Here is a 24,148-nt window from a genome sequence, read left to right on the forward strand (position 1 = left end):
GTTTGATTGATTTCAGTATGTCAGTGGTAGTGTTGTGTGCATATGTCTATGTAATGTAAATATTAATGATGTACTGGTTTTTCTACTACTTTGTCGAATTTGTTCTATTTGTCGAAATGAAACCGTGCTAACTAATGAGCTAATGTAGCACTGAATTCAATTGTTGATTAAAATCAAACGGAAAAAGTGGTTTAGAGTGAAACTGTTTTGTTCAGTTCATGGTCAAAAGCGTCTTCTTTAAATCCAGTGCAGCATTGGCAGTACTTTTGTTGTGTTAATTATAATTGACTCGGCCTTGCTGCCTTATAAGTCAAAACCCAAGGTTGTTCCTAAAACTGTTCCCAAAATGGCATCACCATGAGGGATCACGCGGAAATGCATTTTCGTTGGCATGGTCTGGTGTCTTTGCTTATGCCTTTTCTCCCATTCTTCTCCCATTCTTCTCCTCCCTAAGGTCCTCATGAAGATGAAAGCTGAACCATGCACAATCATTCTTATAGCCTTGTCCTAGCCAAGCCAGCACTGGGTTACAGAGCTCCTTCTCTCTGAGAGACCAGGCATCCAGTTGCAGTTGATAACAGCTCTTCTTACAATGTCTCAGGGGTATGTGTTGCATCCGGGTACCAGGTCTCTTCACTTGTGGACTTCTGAGCACAATGAGTTCACCCACCTAAACATCTCTTCAGACTGCAGAGAAATGCTGTCTAAAGCCCGGGCAGAGAATACTAACAAAACCCATGGCCTTAAGTGGAAAGGTTTTTGCATATGGTGCCAGCAAGCTAATGTGCACCCATTCTCTTTTTCCCCTGAACTGATTTTTCCTTTTCTCTTTCAATTGACGAGATCAGGATTAGCTCAGGCTTCCATCAAAGTCCACTTGGCAGCCATCTCCTGATTCAGTAGATCATCCGCTTCACCCTCATTGTTGTCTACTAGAATAGTTAAAAAGTTCCTCAAAGGCCTCTTTTTTTTTTTTTTTTATGAAAAACCTTTTATTGAAAAAGGCATGACATATAGGCTACACAGTAGTATTTGAGATGGCAATAGATGTTGTACATGAAATAGAATTCAAAACATGAAGCATAGTGTGACAGTGACAATCTCAGTTGGACAAAACTAGCTTCAACCGATAACATCTTCTATGGATCTTGAGGGTTCACAAATCTCTCTCCTGTGGACATTCCAGTGCCACCATATTTGCGTCCATTTGTTCGGGCATCCCCTGGCTTCATAGATGGACTTTTCCGTCACCATACACCAGTCCATGTCCTTGCCCCAGTCAGCCACACTCGGCGGGTTCTGTGCCCTCCACAATTGGGCGATTATTCCTTTTCGCATCCATCAGCCCCAAATTGACCCATGTACGTTTCCTGGAGTTCAAATCAGTAGGGTCCCATTTGTTCAACACTGCCAATTTGATATTACAGCGGATCTGTAGCTCCAGCGCTTGCTCCATCTGATGCACCCCCCCTTCCCAGAAGTTCTGTATCACTGCGCATTCCCAGAGCATATAGATAAAGGCCCCCTCCTGACCACATTTTCGCACGCAGCTAGCATCCGTCAAGTAATCCATACTAACCATCCGGGGCCCCAACAAGTAGGATCTGTGGAGAAGTTTCAGTTGCACCAGGTGCAGTCGAGAGGAGATGGCCACCTCTTGAGGAGAGGCCACTGCTGCCTTCCATTCTTCATCTTCTAGACCCTCCACATCATGGTCCCACTTGGCTCTCAAGCGGGTCAAGGGATCCGCCATATTGTTGATGAGTTTTTTGTAGATGAGTGAGATAGCCTTCTCTGGCAGGCCCCAGACAAGGATCCTATCCTCGAGTGGTGAAGACCCAGGGAACTCACTACCCCTGGGAAGCACAGCCAGTAGGGCATGTCTAATTTAGAGATATTGGAAATATTCTGACTGGGCCAGGTCGTATTCTTGCTGTAACCGGGGAAAGGGGACCACGTCACCCGACCCTCAAAGGCCTCTTTAGAGTTTTTCCACTATTAAGACCTCCTCCACCTCTTTTGCAATTGAATATTGTGTTCTCACAGCTCTTGAATCACCAATTGAACCAATTCGCAAAGCGGGTATAAAATTAATTTCTTGGAATGTTGCTCTCTTTGTAGCTTTGAAATCTGTCAGACCAGTTAGCAAATTCAAGCCCTCACCATTCAGGTACCCTACTTACAACTTCGGGACGACAGAGTTGTCCTTCACACAAATACAAAGTTCATCCCAAAAGTCCCTTCAGACTTTCGCCTAAATGAGGCGCTTATTTTCAGAAGTTCTTTTCCAGCTCCTACATTGTCAGCAGAAAGAGCACCTTATTCGTTAGACATTAAGAGGTGCTTAAAATTCTATTTAGATAAAAATCAAAGGTTGTCGTAAATCTAACCTGCTATTCGTGGCTTGCAGCGCACCACGGAAAGGTTATCCTCTTTCTAAGCAAAGCATTGCCAGGTGGATGTCCAGCGCTATTCACTACTGTCATCAAGCAGCAGGCAAACTGTTACATACTTTAGTGCACGCCCACTGTACAAGAGCTGTATCTTCTCCTATAGCACTGTTTGCTGGTGTGTCGCTTCAGGACATCTCCGGGTGGCTACCTGGGAGAATACGCACACACATTAACCAGACATTACTGTTTGGAATTTGCGGTTCGCAATGATACAGCATTGCGTCAGGCAGTAGTGCAACATCTTTTTCAGTAACGGTGAGCTTGCCACTGTCTTCCCTCCATCCTTTACTGATTCTTTACATTTTGTGCTCATTACCTCATGTTCGAGGCATGTGGGCTGCTGAATTCATATCTGTGCATAGATCGCCGCCTAGTGTTGGGTCCGGATGTTTGCACGTTGTTGTCCTGGAAGAGTCTTCGAAGTATCCTTGGATAGGTGACTCCTCCCCTGGACTACAGTGCGCATGGGCATCCCCTCCATCCTCAGATTGTTTTTTTCCGCCATTGGGTTCGGATGTGCTATCTTAGCTCAAGTTAGGAAAAACTTTTGTCGAGGCCACAAGGCCTTTAGTTCGCGTCGGTACTGTTTATCGATCGGTTTTCGATACTATCTGTTAGTTTACTGACTTTCAGCACCGATTTTGTTCGCATTTACCTGTCCATCGACTACTTCGACGATGGAATCGAGGACGCCATTCAAAAGGTGTCCGGTATGTAATGCGAAGTACCCACACATCGACGTCCATCCGGTGTGCAACAAATGCCTTTCGCCGGACCACGACGAATCGACATGCATGGCCTGTGCCCGATTCCGTTCCAAGAAGACTCTGCGGAATCGTCGAGCGGCGAGGCTCGAGGCGCAGCACGCGGCACCAGCCCCAGCTGACATCTTCGACGAAGCCGACGACGTCGAAGAAGTAGAAGTCTTACCCTCCGGTCCCGTTTCCGACCACGACCCCGGATCGGACGAGGCCGACGAGTCACTCTTCCACAGAGGTGAAGACGACACCGAGGTAGGAGACGACGAGGAGGCCTTAGGGGCCGAAGAGAGTAGCGCCGATGATGAACAAGGCCTACCTGTTCAAACCGAAAACTCACCAGTGCCACAGACTATGGCTCCGGTCGAGGGATCGCCTTCGGGCCTTACCCGAGACCTCTCACACAGTCCTTCGGCCCCGCCCTCGGGCCCGGCCTCGGATGTTCAGCGGCAGCCATTACCGCTTAAATCAGCTGGTTTCCCTTCCACGAAACCGAAACCGAAAGCTGCTCAAGCTCCTACGAAATCGAAACTGAAAGTGGCGCAAGTCGGCTCGAAGCCTTCAACACCTTCGACGCCAGCGCACCGTGTCGGCACCGACCGCACCAAGAGAGACTTCGGTGCCGAACTCGAAAGGGGCGACGTGGGAGTCGACAAACGGAAGAAGGTCATCGGCGCCGACAAACCTGCTCGGTTACCGGCTTCGACGCCGCCGACACCGAGGGACGTACAGCCTGCTACGCCTCGCATCACTCCCTCGACGACACCAAAACCTCACGTGTCGAAGACGTCGACGGTGGTCTCCGCACCTCGACTCGATGCCCCACTGGCGCCGAAGATATCTACAGCCGCGACCCAGACCGGGGCCACGTCCTCTAAGGCGCCCCGAGTACGACCTGGTGCACAGCCAGGCTGCAAAACCACGGCTGCCCTCCAGGACCCGTCGGGTCCCGGTTCGATCGGGGCTCCGGCGGTTTCGTCGGTGCCGACCAACATTACCTTCGGCTTGCCTCCATCCACAATCCCGAAGGTGTTTCAACTCAGGACACGGGTCACCAAGACTACGGTTACACCTGTTGAGACGCCTCCGTCACACGTCATCGACGCCAACACTGGCAGGATGATTCTCCACGACCGAAGGATAACTTCGGAACCGCCATTGGAACCTTTCAGGATCCCGCTAAAGAGGAAGCTACCGGTGGACTCAGAACCTCTCCTGTATGAACCTTTCCATTCACCCTACCAGGATCCACACCAGGCCTCCCCCACACGCTCCGACACGGATGCATTGGGGGACTACATGGATGACCAAGTCCCCTACCATGTGGACACGGACCCTGATGACCAGCAGGACCCTGACCAAACTTGGGGCGACCCTGCAGACCCCAGTGCACCTCTGGATGCACAGGACCCACAGCTATATGGGGCAAAAACATCACCCACAGAGGATACTGCAGCGTTCAACGCTCTAATTGAACGTGCAGCAAACAACCACGATGTGCAGCTTCACTCTGATATCATCGAAGATGACTTTCTAATGGACACCTTTGCATCCTCAGAAAGACATGTAAAAACTCTGCCAATGTTGAAGGGAGTCCTCAAGCCAGCCACTGACATTTTCAAGGAACCCACCAGGGCACGAGTGATAAACCCCAGGATCGACAAAAAATACAGATCAGCACCTGGGGATCCTACTTACATCAGAGGCCAATTACCACTCGACTCCATCGTTGTGGCGAATGCCCGCAAGAGGGCACACTCGCAGACAACGGGTGACGCTCCTCCCCCGGACAAAGAGTCCAAGGTGCTAGAGACCTCCGGCAAGCGAGTTGCCGCACAAGCTGCAAACATATGGCGCATAGCTAACACTCAAGCGCTCCTCGCTCGCTACGATAGAGCGCACTATGACACGCTGGAACAACTTCTTCAACACCTCCCTGACCCCTACAAAGAAGGTGCAGAAATCCTTATCAGAGAGGGACAGCTACTCACAAATGCTGCCATCAAATGTGCACTAGACGCTGCAGACACGGCTGCCAGAGCCATCAACACTAGCGTCATCCTACGACGTCACGCCTGGCTACGTATCTCAGGATTCAAGCCTGAGGTACAAAACAATATACTTAACCAGCCCGTCAACCCCGACTATTTGTTCGGGCCTGAGGTTGACACCACCCTCGAGAAGATAAAAAAGGACACGGACACTGCAAAGTCCATGGGCGCCCTACAAACTCAGTCCTTTCGGAGCGGCTCCTTTCGTCGCCCCGGAAACAAGGGAGCAGGCAGAGGACAGGGGTCACAACAAACATATAACAAGGGCAATACGCAGACCACCTACGATAAGAACACCCGAGGTGGCTATCGTGGCTCCAGTACCAAGGGCAGAGGACGTGGCTACGGCAACACCAGGTCCTCCCCCAAGAACAAGCAGTGACGCCCTCTCCCTTCCTCCCGACCACATAACACCTGTCGGGGGAAGGCTACAACGGTTCCTGTCCATGTGGAACTCCATCACCACGGACAGGTGGGTCAAAGATATTATAAAATACGGTTACTGTCTGGAGTTGACCTCCACTCCACCCACAATACCACCAAGAAACCGTCCTATGTCCTCAGAGCACTTAACGCTCTTACAGCAAGAGGTAGAAAGTATGCTTCTAAAAGGCGCTATCGAGGTCGTACCCATCCACGAGCAGGGCACGGGGGTTTACTCCCTCTACTTCTTAATCCCAAAAAAGGACGGGTCGCTCAGGCCTATATTAGACCTGAGACCCCTGAACCAGTACATTCTTTCAGAGCACTTTCACATGCTCACTCTACAGCAAGTTCTTCCGCTTCTCAAGCAGGGAGACTTCCTAGCATCACTGGACCTCAAGGATGCGTATTTTCACATACCCATCCACCCCTCACACAAAAGGTACCTCAGGTTCACTGTTCAGGGGCAGCACTATCAGTTCAAAGTCCTTCCCTTCGGCGTGACAACAGCGCCCAGGGTTTTCACAAAGTGCCTAGCTACGGTGGCAGCACATTTACGGAGACAGCATATACACGTCTACCCCTACCTAGACGACTGGCTCGTTCAAGCGAGGTCAGCCCAGCAATGTGCAAGCCACGTGTCCCGTACCATTCACCTTCTTCACGGTCTGGGATTCTCACTAAATTACCCAAAGTCCCATCTCCAGCCCGCACACGTACAACAGTACCTAGGTGCGACTATAGACACTCTGGCGGCCACAGCTCAGCCAAATTTAGTGAGGATCAACAGCATACAACTGCTGATCTCCAAGTTCAAACCCAATCACTCACTTCCAGCGCGAGTGTTTATGCAGTTGATAGGCATGATGGCCTCCTGCATCTTCATAGTCCCGCACGCGAGGTTACATATGCGCCCACTTCAGGAGTGCCTAGCACGTCAGTGGAATCAGGCTCAAGGACAGTTGAAAGACCTAGTGTTGGTGAGCGGTCGGGCGTACAACTCTCTGCATTGGTGGAATCCACAAAACCTTTGCAAGGGCCGACCGTTCCAGGAGCCTGTCCCACAGATAGTACTGACAGCGGACGCGTCTCTCCAGGGTTGGGGAGCTCATGTACTCCACTACACAGTGCAGGGACTATGGACGACACAACAGAAGAAGATGCACATCAACCTTCTGGAACTGATGGCAATCTTCCTGGCCATGAAGGCTTTCAAAGTACACCTGTGCAACAAGGTCGTGTTGATCCGGACGGACAACATGACCGCAATGTACTACATACAGAAGCAGGGAGGAACACACTCTCCACAGTTGTCTCATCTGGCTCAGAGCATGTGGAAGTGGGCCATTCAGAGTAACATGTTCCTCATGGCAGAACACCTCCCTGGCAAGGACAACCAGATGGCGGATCTGCTCAGCAGACACAGCCACCAGATGCACGAGTGGGAGTTACACCCATCGGTACTCAAACCGTACTTCCAGCAGTGGGGTCACCCAGAGATAGACCTATTCGCGACAAGCGAAAACGCAAAATGCCAAAGCTTCGCCGCCAGATTCCCACATCCGCAGTCGCAGGGCAATGCGATATGGATGAACTGGTCAGGCAGATTTGCGTACGCTTTTCCCCCAGCACCGTTGATACCGCTGGTGGCTCGCAAACTCCGACAACACTCCCTGACACTCGTCCTAGTTGCTCCCACGTGGGCACGCCAGCCGTGGTACACCACCTTCCTCGAACTTTCCGTGGTGCCGCATCAAAGGCTGCGGATCAAACCCGCGCATTTGACGCAGAACCATGGAGAGATTCAGCACCCAGATCCGCAACAGCTGAACCTGGCGATCTGGCTCCTGAAGTCCTAGAGTTTGGCTATCTCAACCTGCCACCTCACTGTATGGACATCATCAAGGAGGCCAGGAGACCCACTACCAGAGCTTGCTATGCAGCCAAATGGAAACGGTTCGTCATTTATTGCGGTAATAATGACGTTAACCCGCTGGACGCATCCATCCAAAACATCATCTGTTACCTCTTACACCTATACCGATGCAATCTGGCGTACACCTCTATACGTGTCCATTTGACCGCGATCTCAGCCTATCTGCAAACCAGGCAGCACCTCTCTCTATTCAGAGTACCTGCCATCAAAGCATTCTAGGAAGGGCTCAAACGAGTCATTCCACCTAGTCACCCACCGGCTCCAATGTGGAACCTCAACTTGGTCCTCACACGCCTGATGGGTCCACCTTTTGAACCTCTACACTCATGCGAGATTCAATTCCTTACCTGGAAAGTGGCCTTCCTTGTAGCGATCACTTCCCTACGAAGAGTTAGTGAACTCCAGGCACTAACCATTCAAGAGCCATTTATACAGGTTCACGCCAACAGGGTCGTGCTACGTACCAACCCCAAATTCATGCCCAAAGTAATATCGCAGTTCCACATGAATCAAACTATTGAACTGCCCGTTTTCTTCCAAAAACCACAAACTGTTGCAGAAAGGGCACTACATACACTAGATGTACGGAGGGCCCTCATGTACTACATCGACAGGACTAAACCCTTCAGGAAGACAAAACAACTGTTCGTTGCCTTTGCCCCACAACACAAAGGTAACGCCATCTCCAAAGCAGGGATAGCCAGATGGATAGTTAAGTGTATTCAAATCTGTTATCAAAAGGCAAAACGCACATTAACTATTCCACCACGAGCCCACTCAACCCGCAAGTTGGGGGCTTCAATGGCCTTCCTAGGAAATATTCCCCTGCATGATATATGCAGAGCAGCCACATGGTCCACTACACACACATTTACAAAACACTATTGCGTAGATGTGCAGTCAAAACAGCAGGCAGCTGTAGGACAGGCTGTTCTCAAAACACTTTTTCAGACCGCTGCAGCTGGCACGGGTAGCCGCCGCCAATAGAGGGCACTGCTATGTATTCTATGCACAGATATGAATTCAGCAGCCCACATGCCTCGAACTGAATATGCTACTTACCAGTATGCATCTGTTCTTGGCATGTAGGGCTGCTGACATTCATATCGCCCTCCCTCCTCCCCGGCGCCTGTCGCAGCTGCAGCTCTCAGAATTACTGCAAGCATGGTCATCACTTTCTGTATCTACTCCATCACTGCCACAATGGCGAAAAACAATCTGAGGATGGAGGGGATGCCCATGCGCACTGTAGTCCAGGGGAGGAGTCACCTATCCAAGGATACTTCGAAGACTCTTCCAGGACAACAACGTGCAAACATCCGGACCCAACACTAGGCGGCGATCTATGCACAGATATGAATGTCAGCAGCCCTACATGCCAAGAACAGATGCATACTGGTAAGTAGCATATTCAATTCTTGTTTATAGAAAGGATATATATATATATATATATATATTCCAAAAGTCAGATAACGTGCGCTCTCAGGAACAAAGTAGATCAACACAGATAGCGGAGAAACGGGTGTTTATTCACAACGCGTTTCGACTTTACAAGCCTTGATCACGTGAATAACAGTGCTATGGTGGCAATGAACTTAAAAGAGTGAAGGGCTGTCAAAACAGACAAAGGACCAAGTACATGGTAATCATACAGTATCCTACTGTGGCGGCCATCTTAGAGTGGTCAAATACCAACAAAAGCATGGAAGTAATCGCTCCCAAGTTGTCCTACTGCTGCATTGAGAACAAATAAGCCACAATTCTAATGAACAAAATAAATTAAACAACATAAATGATATCTGAGCTGCATTGTATCCTATAACCTGGCAAGTGCCTGCGATAGAATGTGCAGACCACCCCATGTGACTCCAAATGGAGAGATAAAATTGCAAAGGCAGAAGATGTGACCTGTGTATGCGGGATGTCAGGACGAGCATAGCAGTAGACAAAACATGGCGACAGAAGGAGAATAGTATGTGTTCCCCAAGTGGGGCTAACCGTGTTGACCAAGTGATGGACCAAAGTCTTTCACACGCCCATGTGTCCAGAACTGGTGATGACCTCGGTGAGATGGAGGGGAGAGAGGGTAGGCTGCCCGTGCAGAGTGAGTGTCAGTGTTGGGGCCCCTTCCTCTCCTCCTGGAAAGAAAATAAGAATACATGGTTAAAATAGATGCAAATGGGTCTGCATCATACACAATTCTAGTGCAAGTTCTAAAATGGGAAGAAGGGAAGAAAGTGCACACTAGTTGCAACGTTAAGACATAATCCAACCATATGTACATCATGCATAAACACATAGTCCAAATACATCATTCTCTAAGGTGTATGGCCAATTCTTCGTCCTGATTGAGACCACCAGGGTTTTTGCTTTGGAAATCAACAATATATTTGGATTCCCTTTGTCTCAACCTCAGTACCCTGTCGCCTCCCCTGGGAGTACTGGGGATTTGTTCAAGAATAAAGTATCTCAGTAATGTCGAATCAGAGAAATGATGGTCCCTGTAGTGCCGTGCGACAGGATATTTTTCGTCCATGTGTGTTATGGCCCTACTGTGTTCCAGTACCCGCTTTTTGGCCTGGAGGGTAGTGCTCCCTATGTACCATTTGTTACAAGGACATACAATCACATAGATGGCAAATGTGGTGCTACAAGTGAGAAATTGTTCTATCTCTTTGTACACTCCATTGTATGTGGTCGTTTTGAGGAATGTACTTTGTTTGCATGCCTTGCAATGGCCGCAGGGAAAAAATCCCTGCAACCCATGTGTGTGTCTGTCAGGGTACATAGTGATGTCGCTGCGTACCAACATGTCCCTGATGTTCTTCCCCTTCCTGTATGTGATACTGGGTCTCTTAGGAATACTGGTGCCAATGATGTTGTCAGTAGTGAGAACATTCCAATGTTTGGTCAGGATATGTTTGATGTTGTCTGAATTGGTGTTGTATGTCATGATGATGCGCGTGGTATCGTCATCATCCTTGGATGTCAGTGTCTGTTCGTTGGTCAATGTAGAAGTTCTAGAAATCCCGCTGGCCCTGTCTCTAGCTCTGTTGAGTACCCAATTGGGATAGCCTCTCTCTCTGAAACGTTCAAACATCCCCTCACTCACTTGCAAATAGGCTTCCTCTGAGTTACAGTTTCTTTTGGCCCTCATGAGCTCGCCAAATGGGATGCTCCATTTGAGTGTCTCAGGGTGACTGCTCAGTGCATGTAAGATGCTATTGCCAGCTGTGGCCTTTCTAAAGAGAGTGGTGTGCAGTTGGTTGTCCAGGATGTCAATGCTGACATCAAGATATTCTGCCCTTGTACTGCTGACATGCCCCGTAAGAACAATATTGCTGGAGTTATGATTCAGGCACTCGATGAAAGCCAGTGCTGCTTCCTCGTCACCATCCCAGACAATAAAAAGGTCATCGATATAGCGCAGCCATCTAATGACGTGCGCAAAATGATGGGCAAGGTCTTGCTTTGCCCGTATGGTCTCCTCCCAGTGACCCATAAATAGGTTGGCAAAACTGGGGGCAAAGCAAGATCCCATCGCGGTACCTGTTGTTTGCCTGTAGAGTGTACCATCAAATAGAAAGATGTTGTTGGCGAGACAGAATTCTATCATCCCCAACAGCATCCTGCTATGTTCCCTGAGTCTGAGAGGTCTTAGCTTGAGAAAATGTTCACAGGCCAACAAACCTTGTCTATGTTCAATGATCGTGTAGAGGGATTGTACATCCAGTGTGATGAGAAAGAATTTCTCATCCCACTGGATGTCTTGGATCTTGGTGAGGAAATCTTTCGTGTCCCTCACATAGCTAGGAAGTGCCATGACAAACTCCCTAAGGAAATGGTCCACGTATTTGGAGACATGTTCCGTGACACTCCCTCTCGATGACACGATGGGGCGTCCTGGGGGATCTATGGGGTTTTTATGTAGCTTGGGCAAAAGGTATAGTACTGGGAGCACAGGATGATCGTTTTTGAGGTATCTGTACTCCTCCCATTCTAAGATCCCTTTATCTTTCCATACAAGGAGTTTGTCCCAAAGATCGATAATGCTGAGATTATATATCTCCATGGAAACAGAGATATAGCTTTGAGAATCATCTAGCTGTCTGAGAGCTTCCGCTACATACTTGTCCCGACTGAGAATGACAACATTGCCGCCCTTATCAGCAGGGCGTACTACCACATTGGAGTCATTGGCAAGCTCAAGAAGAGCCTGCCTCTGATCGAAGGATAGGTTGTTAAATTTAGAGTTGTTTTTCTTCTTGTTAGTTCTGTAAGTACATAGGGCTTTGGCAACACAGTCATGGAACGTATCAATGTTGTCATGTGGAAGGGAAGGGAGAAACGTGGATTTGGGTTTGAAACCTGATGATGCACTGTCATCCATGACGACCCCACAATCGATAAGGGTCTGAGTGTTACTGGTCGAAACAGAGTTATCATCCCCATTGAGCACGTTGTGGATGTTCACATCAGTGGCACTCGTTGCTTCTCGTTCTAGTTCTATGAGATTGATCAAGGCATCTATATCTCCTGTGGACACCTCATTCTGGTGTTTAGGGATGAATGATTTCGTGCCTACAGTATTGCTCAATCTTTTGAGTGCATGCCATTTTTTCAGCTTTAATTTACGAGTGAATTTAAACAAATCAATCCTTGTCTCAGTGAAGTTGAAAGATCTGGAAGGGCAGAAGGACAGACCCAGGCAGAGAGTTTTTTTCTCTAAATCACTCATGACCCTGTTTGACAGATTAATGACAGTTTTATTTACCATAGTCATATCCATTATCGCATCCTTCTGGAGCGGGTTCTGTAGCTTCCCATGCCGCCCCTTCCTCTGCCTCTCCTCCCATCGTTGGTGGATTCTCTTTCTTCTGTTCCTTCGTTTCCTCGTCCCCTTCCACGTCCTCGACCTCGTCCCCTCCATCCTGGTGTTGTCTTCGCCGGAGCCTCCTTTGTCGTCCGTCTGCTCCGGCGCAGGTGACGATATTCCTCTAAAAAATTAACTTGCCGTGTTGTTGTCTCAAGGCTGTTGGTTTCTTCCGTGGAGATGTCAGATTCTATATCACTGGCTGTGGACGTTGATGGTGTTGGTTCCGTGTCTCTGTCATCCCTCGTGGATGGTGGTTTATCTTTATGCTCATACAGATGGTCATACTTGCGGCTAAAAGTGAGAATTCTGCCAGACTCGTAATCATTATAATCCCTGTTCATCTTTCTCTCCTTCCGTGCTTTGATCTCCTCTTCATGCTTTTTCAGCCGTTCTTTCATGCTCTGTAATGATTTCTCTATGGTCTCTTTATCTATGATATTTTTCAATTCTTCAGTGATTTCCTGTATTTGTTTCAGAATTGTCTCTCTGTCAATCCAAGCGTATTTAACTAAAATCTCAAGCATGCGCCTGGAGCTAGTGGCTGAGTTCTCGGACCATTCCTTGAGCATGGCTGGATTGGGTGCTTCATAGGTCGGTGTTGTAAAGATTCTTAGACCCCTGGGCACCATTTCCTGGTCAATGTAGTTCTGGAGTGAAATGGCCTCCCACCATTTCGAGATTTCTGTTCTTTTGAGTTTCTCAAGTTTACTCATTTTGTCGTCTGTGGATACCATCGTGGTTGTTCCTGGTTTGTTGCCTGTCAGGCTTTTGGGTTTCTTGGCAAATATCGCCAGGGCAGCCGCCCTGCGTTCCTCCTCTTCTTCCATGTGCACTACACCCGAGTGCAATGTCCGCTAAATGCGTCAGTACTCTTCCCCTTGTGAAATACAAGTTGCTCCTGCCAGTCCAAGGTATAACTGGTGTAAAGGGTGCCTGGGAAAGCTCCACCTTGATGGAAATAATGCTGCAGTGACCCCCTAATTACTGTAGTTGATAATAATGCCACATGGTGTAAAAATACTTATGACGAAGATTATCGTGCCAAAACACGAAAGTGTGTACTGTGGACGGGGTCTGTAGGGCAAGTACCGCGCTATCGTAGATCCTCTGATAGTCGCGTGTGGCAATAAATGCAAGTTACAGTCAAGTGGTGCTAACAAATAGTCCGGGTACCCTGCGTGGAGAGAGTGTGTTTACCCGCCGCAAACCCAGAGGACACAAGCCGTGGTGGCAGCTACGTGTAGTGGTGAGCGATTAAAGCGCGACCCCCCCGCCGCTTCCCCGGGAGATGAGAGACGAGCGCCACCAAAGACCCCCACCCTCGCCTCCCAAGGGGCGGACAGACAGGGTCAAGCACTTACCCTCGGTACTACGAGGTACATCACTATGTACCCTGACAGACACACACATGGGTTGCAGGGATTTTTTCCCTGCGGCCATTGCAAGGCATGCAAACAAAGTACATTCCTCAAAACGACCACATACAATGGAGTGTACAAAGAGATAGAACAATTTCTCACTTGTAGCACCACATTTGCCATCTATGTGATTGTATGTCCTTGTAACAAATGGTACATAGGGAGCACTACCCTCCAGGCCAAAAAGCGGGTACTGGAACACAGTAGGGCCATAACACACATGGACGAAAAATATCCTGTCGCACGGCACTACAGGGACCATCATTTCTCTGATTCGACATTACTGAGATACTTTATTCTTGAACAAATCCCCAGTACTCCCAGGGGAGGCGACAGGGTACTGAGGTTGAGACAAAGGGAATCCAAATATATTGTTGATTTCCAAAGCAAAAACCCTGGTGGTCTCAATCAGGACGAAGAATTGGCCATACACCTTAGAGAATGATGTATTTGGACTATGTGTTTATGCATGATGTACATATGGTTGGATTATGTCTTAACGTTGCAACTAGTGTGCACTTTCTTCCCTTCTTCCCATTTTAGAACTTGCACTAGAATTGTGTATGATGCAGACCCATTTGCATCTATTTTAACCATGTATTCTTATTTTCTTTCCAGGAGGAGAGGAAGGGGCCCCAACACTGACACTCACTCTGCACGGGCAGCCTACCCTCTCTCCCCTCCATCTCACCGAGGTCATCACCAGTTCTGGACACATGGGCGTGTGAAAGACTTTGGTCCATCACTTGGTCAACACGGTTAGCCCCACTTGGGGAACACATACTATTCTCCTTCTGTCGCCATGTTTTGTCTACTGCTATGCTCGTCCTGACATCCCGCATACACAGGTCACATCTTCTGCCTTTGCAATTTTATCTCTCCATTTGGAGTCACATGGGGTGGTCTGCACATTCTATCGCAGGCACTTGCCAGGTTATAGGATACAATGCAGCTCAGATATCATTTATGTTGTTTAATTTATTTTGTTCATTAGAATTGTGGCTTATTTGTTCTCAATGCAGCAGTAGGACAACTTGGGAGCGATTACTTCCATGCTTTTGTTGGTATTTGACCACTCTAAGATGGCCGCCACAGTAGGATACTGTATGATTACCATGTACTTGGTCCTTTGTCTGTTTTGACAGCCCTTCACTCTTTTAAGTTCATTGCCACCATAGCACTGTTATTCACGTGATCAAGGCTTGTAAAGTCGAAACGCGTTGTGAATAAACACCCGTTTCTCCGCTATCTGTGTTGATCTACTTTGTTCCTGAGAGCGCACGTTATCTGACTTTTGGAATATTTAATTTCCGGCGTGCTCCGCCGGCGTGTGCGCCAGCTCCCTTGGGTCGCAGCAATTCAGAAGGAGCGTTGTCTTGGAGTTTTATATATATATATATATATATATATATATATATATATATATATATATTCACTTAAAAAACCATAGGTTTCACACACGTTATAGTTAGGAATTAGCATTTAAAAAACCTTGCAAATTCACTTAAAAAACCATTGATTTCACACAGGTTATAGTTAGGTGGATATTTCACTCGTAAAAAAACAATGAAATTCCCCCGTTATAGTTAGTTCAGATAACTATAACTTGCGCGCCCGCAATCCACTGCTCATGACGTCACATATTACATCACTCATGACATGGTCAGTGGCATCACTCATGACATCATCCTTGTGATAGAGTGGCGGTCGCGCGAGTTATAGTTATCTGAACTAACTATAACGGGAGAATTTCATTGGTTTTTTACGAGTGAAATATCCACCTAACTATAACCTGTGTGAAACCTATGGTTTTTTAAGTGAATTTGTACGGTTTTTTAAATGCTAAGTTATGTATTTATTAATTTATTTATTTTTTCAAGGTTTTTCACCGTGCACGAACCGTGCACGCACCGTGCGCTTCGCGCACCATGCACACACTTTTGGGCATATGCGATTTTTTAAAAAAGAAATAAAATGTTTTTTTGGCCCTTGGGGGTCCTTCTGTGACCCCCTGACAAAGGCTAGGGGGTCAGGAACTCTCTTCCCTGCCCCCTTTTCACGTTTTCCACCTTTCCTTTTCAGTGCGAGAGACAAAATGGCAGCCGACACTTCCTGATTTCGACCGATTCGAATGTTTACCAACATCTAACAACCAATCAGAATTTCGCTCGCGCACGGCACAGTGCGCGCACGGTGCGTGCGTATAGATATTTATATGCTTTTAAGTGCTATTTTCTCAGGAAATACTGAACAGATTGACACCAGACCTGCAAAAGGCACTTCCCTGACCTGAGGACTACCTCTCTGCCAAATTTCAAGTAATTCTGTTCAGCCGTTCGGGCTGTACCTTCGACTAAATGTCCTATGGAAAAATGCATGGGGAAAACGCGTTTTGGGACCCCCCTTTTTTCTCGGCCCCCGCTTGACGAATCACCCCGAGACTTTCAGGGTAGGAGCTGAGCGGAGCGCCCCATTTGTTTTGAAAATTTCGCGAGGATTCGTCAACCGGCGCCAAAGTTATTCAAAATAGAATTTTGAGATTTCCTATGGAAACACGATCGTAACTATAGCTATCTACTGGCGACCACCAGTCGATAATATATATATATTACCTACTGGCGGTCGCCAGTAGGTAGTTATAGTTAGGACCCTGTTTCCATAGGAAATCCGCAACATTCTATTTTGAATAACTTTGGCGCCGGTCGTCGAATCCTCGCGAATTTCTCAAAATAGGTGGGGCGCTACGCTCCGCTCCTACCCTGAAAGTCTCGGGGGGATTCGTCAAGCGGGGGCTGAGATAAAAGGGGGGTCCCAAAACGCGTTTTTCCCATGCATTTTTCCATAGGACCTTTAGACAGGGCTACAGCCCGAACGGCTGAACAGAATTACTAGAAATTTGGCAGAGAGGTAGTCCTCAGGTCAAGGAAGTGCCTTTTGTAGGTTTGGTGTAAATCTGTTCAGTAGATTCTGAGAAAATAGCCTTTAAATCAATATATATATCTGTGGCAGCTTACGGTGCGCTTACGGTGCGCTTCCCGTAAGCTTACCGTACGCGTACGGTGGCGTGCGCGAGCGCGATTCTGATTGGCTGTTACATCTAAGTAAACATTCGAATCGGTCGAAACCAGGAAGCGTCGGCCGCCATTTTCTCTCTCGCACTCTGAGGGGGGGGCTGTAAACAAAGGCAAAAAACATATAAAGGGGCTGTTTAGACAGCGCCCATGCACATAGCCATGTTAGTTGAGTCCTCAAAGATCCCCTAAGGCCAAAAACGGTAAATTTTTATTTTTTGAAAATTTCGCCGATTACGCTTACCGTACGGTGCGCTTACGCTAAAAATTTTAATAAAAAAAAAAAAACACTCTGTGCATGGCATATTATTGTCATCACTTACAAATTAAATTTAACAGATTACCTATCACAAGGAAGCGCATAATATGTCCTCCATGTGCGCACGGTGCATAACGTGGGCACGCGGTGCGCGTAGCTCACTGCGTGCCCACCTTGCGTGTACGGCACTAACTGCGTAAAGTGGGCGCGCGGTGCGCGAAGCGCACCGCGTGCTCGCTGTGCGCGCACGGTGCGCGCACGGAACGAACTGCGGTAAGTGGGCGTGCACGCCACGAATGGCGTAAAGGAACTTAGCATTTAAAAAACCGTACAAATTCACTGAAAAAACCATAGGTTTCACACATGTTATAGTTAGGAATTAGCATTTAAAAAACCTTGCAAATTCACTGAAAAAACCATAGGTTTCAGACATGTTATAGTTAGCGGAAATTTTACTGATAAAAAACCAAAGAAATTCCCCCGTTATAGTTAGTGCAGGCAACTATAACTCACGCGACCGCAATCTTCTGCTGATGACATATGTGTCTTTATGAAAAAAAAATATTTGTAATATATGTATAGCTAAAAATTTATGGAAGAAGACATGGGCAAATAAGTGTCTAAATACAGTATTAGCATCAGCAGAGGATTGCGGTCGCGTGAGTTATAGTTGCCTGCACTAACTATAACGGGGGAATTTCTTTGGTTTTTTATCAGTAAAATTTCCGCTAACTATAACATGTCTGAAACCTATGGTTTTTTCAGTGAATATATATATATATATATATATCTCCACCACCACCACCACCATGCTTACACTGTCAAGCAAGCAACGAGCCACGCCGATCCAAGATCTCAATTCAGATTTATTACGGGCACAAAAAGACGCGTTTTGAGCTCAACAGCTCTTGGTCACATATATATTCACTGAAAAAAACAGGTTTTACAGATGTTATAGTTGGGAATTAGCATTTAAAAAACCATAGGTTTCAGGGACGCTCTAGTTAGTTGGACATTTGACTCATATAAAACCAGAGAAATTCGCCCATTATAGTTAGTTGAGCTAACTATAACTCGCGCTCCCGCATTGCACTGCTGAAGACGTCCCATATTACATCACTCATGACATGGTCACTGACATCACTGATGACATCATCCAGTGAATGTGTGTTTCTGTAAAGTTTAAATATTTTTCTTATATATCTATGCCAAGGTGTATTGAAGAATGAGTGGATTTACAAGTGCCTGAATGGATTATTTAGTAGGTGCATGACTGTATAAGTGAGTGATTGAACGTGTCTTACTGAATGCATGGGTTGGTGACTAAACTGTGTGAAAGTCTGTATCAGTCTCTCAGTTGGTGTGTAAGCAGCTGCATGGGTTGGTGATTAGCTACATGAGTGTCTATATGGGTTATTGATTTGTTGTCTGAGTATCTGTATGGGTGCCTGAGTGTCTGTGTGGGTGGGTGGGGGTGTGTGTGACTCTGCATAGATGTCTGAGTGGGTGATTCACTGGTTGTATGAATTCAAAAGTGCATCTGGGAAGGGCTATATGGGTGAGTTAATGTGTGTGTGGGTGTGTTGGTGAGTGAATGGATGTCTCAGTGGTATATGTGTGAGTAACTACATATGTTTTAAGGCACTATATGTGAGTGTTGGAGTATACGAATGACTATACGTGAGAGTAAGTTATTTGAAGAGTGGGTGTATAAATGAGTGTCTGCTTGTATCAGTGATTGTATAACAAAGTATGTATGTGTTAGTATCTGCATAAATAAGTGATGTGGTGTGTGTATAAATAACGGAGTTGGTGTGTATAACTGTATACATGAGTAAATGGGTATGTGATTGATTCTTTGCATGACTGACTACGTGTGTGAGTAACTCTATGTTTGAGTGGCGGAGTATGACTGTATGTATAGGTGCATGAGTGCATATTATAGTACTGTATTGATGAGTGACTGCATGTATAAGTAACTGGATGTGTGTGTAGACCTAGGAAATAGTGGGTGGTATGTAGTATCTGGCATTGTTGTGTGTATGGTTTCAAAAATAGTTGTCTGTATTTTAGAGTGCGTGTATCAAAGTTTATATTAGGGCATCAGTATGTGCATCAGATTATCACGTGGATGATGTCATCAGTGATGTCATCAGTGATGTCACTGACCATGTCATGAGTGATGCAATATGTGACGTCCTCACCAGTGCATTGCGGGTGCGCGAGTTATAGTTAGCTCAACTAACTATAACTGGCGTATTTCTCTGGCTTTATATGAGTCAAATGTCCAACTAACTAGAACATCTCTGAAACCTATGGTTTTTAAGTGAATTTCAAAGGTTTTTAAAATGCTAATTCCTAACTATAACGTCTGTAAAACCAATGGTTTTTTCAGTGAATTCCGAAGGTTTTCTAAATGTTAATTTCATATTTTAATATTTCTAAAACCTAGGTTTTTTTCTGGTTTTTTTTGTAATATTTTGGAACTCTATTGTCCTTTTTTTTGTAATTTTAAAAATGATGTAATGTTTTATATCTTCAAAAAAAAAGTATATATATCTTTTTTTGGGGGGTGGGGGGGAGAAAACTGGAGTCCCATACCGGTAGTGTACCAAGCTCCATCAGCACGCGAATCATATCCTCAATATTGCTAAACTCGTAAAGGATGCACATTTCGGATCCGACGGGTTCGTGGCACCGCGTCCCGCGTAACATCATATACGTATGAGGTCGCGTAAGCTGCTAGTTTGGTATGCGACGGGTGTGCGGTACTAAGCCGCGTGTTACGTCATATACGTATGGGGTCGCACCAGCTGCACGTTCCGTATGCGATGAGTGCACGCTGCCAGGTCCCGTGTTATGTCATAGACGTGTGGTGTCGCACCGGGTATGCCATTCCCTCATTTTTAGGTTTCGCCTAGGCAGCGCAAGCGCTGTCTCGGCGAGAGATGCTGTATACAGTATTGTGGGGAAAGCTCTGCCCACTTTCTGCCCATGCTTTTGATTGGCTCAAATCTGAAATGCTGCATTCTCATAGGTTGCCGGCGTATTAGTCCTGCCTCCTTACTGCCATGGCTTAATTTTTATCCTTCCATGGCTATCAGCCCCTTTACTTCAGCAACTCTTTTGTTCCCCTGCCTCCCCCTGTTCCCTTCCAAAGTCTGTGACTTCTCTGACCACCACCCCCCCCCCCCCCCCTCCCCGCCAATCCCGTTCCTGCCTTCTTCGGGGCCCAGACTAGTGTAAATACGAGTCCTATTGCATTTGTAAATGCTTGTTTTTCATGATTGGCTGCCTGCGTTCGCACTTTCTTTTTCCTGACCTATCCAGACCCTCGCGTGCGCATGCGAGCCAAAAGTGACTCGAACCGCGCTCGGCTGGCTGGCTGCAGGATGCAGGTGTGTTTGCCTCACTTCTCTTCAAAGCGGGTGCCGAGGCCCTGTGAACGAGCCCCTGTATAACCAGCCGTCCTTTGACACCAGACACTCGGCCCACCTGTGCAAACAGAGGTTTAATGTCTCTCGCATGGGCGGAGGCCGCTGGTGATGGATAAGAGATCTGAAAAGGTGGCAGGAGGGGTTAGTATGGGGACTACGGGGCCCGGCTCTTGTGATAAGAGAGGTAAATAGGTCCAGTGAAAGGGGTCGCCTCTTCAAACAAGTGTTAGCTGCCATCTCTTATTGGGTCTTCAGTTAAAGGACAGACCCCCACCTCTGAACAGAATAGCAAAGTTAACAGCCCCCTTATATCTATTTATGTAATATCTTATTTAGCATCGACTCCACCCACCGGGGCTTCATAGCGCAGTACGATGCACTCTTAAACACGGGCGGTCAACCATGTATTGAATACTGTAAACACGCTCCTAATGCAGTTGAAATCAGTTTTGCCTTTCTTTTAAGAAATACGTCCTAAACTCTGACCGTGTGCTAGTTTCTTTGTCTCAAAACTATATCTAAATAACTTTAAAGTGTATATGAGAGCAAGCGATAATCTAAAATATTTTAAACATTTATATATTTCTAACTGTAATAAACTTATATTATGGTACATTCATTTTCTCAAAATCGCGTTGGGTGCGGTCTCCTTGCGCGCTGCTGGGTGCGCGATTGCCATGTGACCTTAAAAAAAAAGCATTTGATTAGTTCATAACATTTCCCATTGTAGCAGTTGGAGAACGCCACCCATTTTAGTCATTCTCTCTACAGCATTTGATGAGACACACCTCTTCTGCTTAGAGAGCCTTTTTGAAAACTTTTTGCTATGTACTCGTATCTTACACTACACACAACATGCAACCATCATCTTCATCAATATTCATGGTCTGTAAAGTAGCCTTCCACCTGTGATAGCCATGCACCTAAAAGTTACATAACTAAAGTTTTCCCCACTGCCAGAGGTAACATGGTTGCATACGCTGTCCACAGCACAATGTAATGTGGTACGGCCCAGGGGCAGTATCATGCATAGATGATGAACACACGGACACAGATGGATAGTGGAAGTGGGTACGGGCACGTGCGCTTGACTCCTTTTTATTACCAGGGTCACATATCCAGTGACGTCTGTGCTGAATGCGTGTGGGGTGAGTGTAAACCAGCCCTCAGGGAACAGTTGCTGCTAGCATCAACTACAACAGTAATCATTGGATCACACACAGAGATTCAATAATAAAAGAGTCAATAGTTTGTGCTGCAGTAAGGTAGGGACAGTAGATGTGAAATAATACACAAAAGATTCTATCGTAAAAGAACCATAACTTTTAGTATACTGAGATACAGGCAGTAGATCTGAAATAAATGTATAATATAGGGTCCATCAGTTATAGTGCACTCAGATAGCCACATCAAAAGCATTCAGCATGTGCACAGCCAGCGATGATCCGTGCTGCGGGCGGGCCGTACTAGGAGCAATGTCTGTTGCCTACAGGACTGCATCATCTGCAATAGCAACTCGATCTGAATTGTGAACACTGCTGTCTACAGTGTAGGCCAAAGAGAGAGGTCAGCAAGGGCTCACAGCCACGTGGCGTTGACTTGAGCTGTCCTGTTTGCAGTACACGAAGCAACAAAAAGCGTATGTGGAGCCTGCGATTATGCGTAGTGCGGACAAAGCGCACTGGAGCAATGTCTTTTGCCTACAGGACTGCGTCATCTACAATAGCGACTCGATCTGAATTGCGAAAACTGCTGTCTGCAGTGTAAATTGAAGGCAGCAGTCAGCACAGACATCCATGAATTCTTTTTCTCACTTCCTCTTTACAAAATACAACAACATAACTTACAAAAAACTCTGCAATAAATAAATCATAACAATTCGAATTGCGATCTCTGCTGTCCACAGTGTAGACTGTTATTCAGTGTTCTTTTCCACTACCAAGAAGAATTTGGTTATTGTACTAAACCTATAACTCATCTAAAAAAAGGTCTTCAAGCAAGTATACTAAAAGGATATTGTGTATATTTCAATAGATGTTGTAGTTAGTTGCCTACTGGATTCCGTAATTTAACAATCACCTCTCGATCTGAATTGTGAGCCCTGCTGACTGCAGTGTCGGCCAGAGGCAGTGGTCATTAATGCCTCACAGCCACTAGCCGTTGGAGTTGGTTGCACCTGATCGGAGGGGGTACACAGAAATCATCAGACTTTAACTTCTGACATCCTCAATCATAGAATCAAGAACCCGTTTCACTGTTCGGACCTGCTGTACCACGGTGTAGTCCACTGACTAAAGTCAAACAAGCCCAATAATCATGTGCAACAGTTAGCTATGGAAGCACAGAGTGTGATGCACCTCACTGGAGGGAGTTCTGTGAAAACCAAGCAGCAGGTAATATCGGACATCATCCATTGTGGGATCAAGACACCGTTCCACTGTTGGGACCTAGAGTTGGTTGCACCTGGTCGAAGGGAGTACCTTTATCTCCACTCTCAGATGCAGTTCTAACATCGTCCATTGTGGGATCAAGGCACCGTTCCACTGTTGGTACCTGTTGGACTACTGTGTTAGTAGTATACAGAGCACTCCACGGTGCTGGGCCTCAGGCTGGGCGCTGTGTGCCTGTGTCGCGGTAGCCAGCGTTGATCTCAGAAGCCTTCCCAGCGCGCAGACCTCGGCCCAGGAGCTTCCGCCAGCACGTGGTGGGCCCTCTTTCACATACGACAGTGTCAAAAGGTGAACTGTGGGGCATATGTGCGTCGCAGCGGCCATGACGGTTCCTGGGTACCAGCAGGCTGAGAGCATCATTCGCACACCCACCTTCGCTCATGGCGTCAGCCTCGTGGCGGTGTAAGCTGCGCAGACCTGGCAGACACGTTCGCCATTCCGGAAGAGAACCACACCCAGAGAAACGTGCCTTTTATTCATACCCCTACGCTAGCCTTGCGTACGCTGAGCCAGCCCACTACGCTAAAGATTTTTTTTGGGGGGGGGGCACGTACGCGCTATGTTTGCGTAATCTTCCCTACTGACTGTACTATCATGGTTGCGTCCACTGTCCACTTCTCTCACTAGACCATCAGTGTATGTTGACATGTACATGTCTGTGCTCTGCATACTCAAGTCTCTCCGGCACATCCCCTCAACACTTTGCATTGTATACTTTTATAATCGAGACTCACTTGCCACCTTCGCACATACTTTGCTCCCATCTCTCCCCGCATTCTGCATTGTGTGGCAGAGGTGCCATGCCATGTTTGGTTTGTGTACATGGCTAGCCACGGTTCCCACAGTACGTAGTGTCGTTGTGTCTGCTAGGTGTACATGTTGTTTGTCATAAGGTAGCGCGTTTATTTACGAGCAGGTGTTTCTCCCATTTACATATCGCTGTCTTAAAGAGGATACAGATGTTTTTCTCACAGGTGAAAAGTGCGACCACAATGGCAGTCATTCATTACTATGCA

At 46.9% G+C, this 24,148-nt stretch overlaps 1 protein-coding gene across 3 annotated transcripts in view; it reads left to right on the forward strand.

The window, feature by feature from the left end:
• The window catches only part of FAM135A (family with sequence similarity 135 member A), a 907,387-nt gene that overhangs the window by 280,288 nt on the left and 602,951 nt on the right, over positions 1 to 24,148 (forward strand). The gene's annotated exons all lie outside the window — the stretch shown is intronic.

Source organism: Triturus cristatus, chromosome 6 (genome assembly GCF_964204655.1).
Source record: "Triturus cristatus chromosome 6, aTriCri1.1, whole genome shotgun sequence".
In the NCBI taxonomy this organism is placed as follows: Eukaryota; Metazoa; Chordata; class Amphibia; order Caudata; family Salamandridae; genus Triturus; species Triturus cristatus.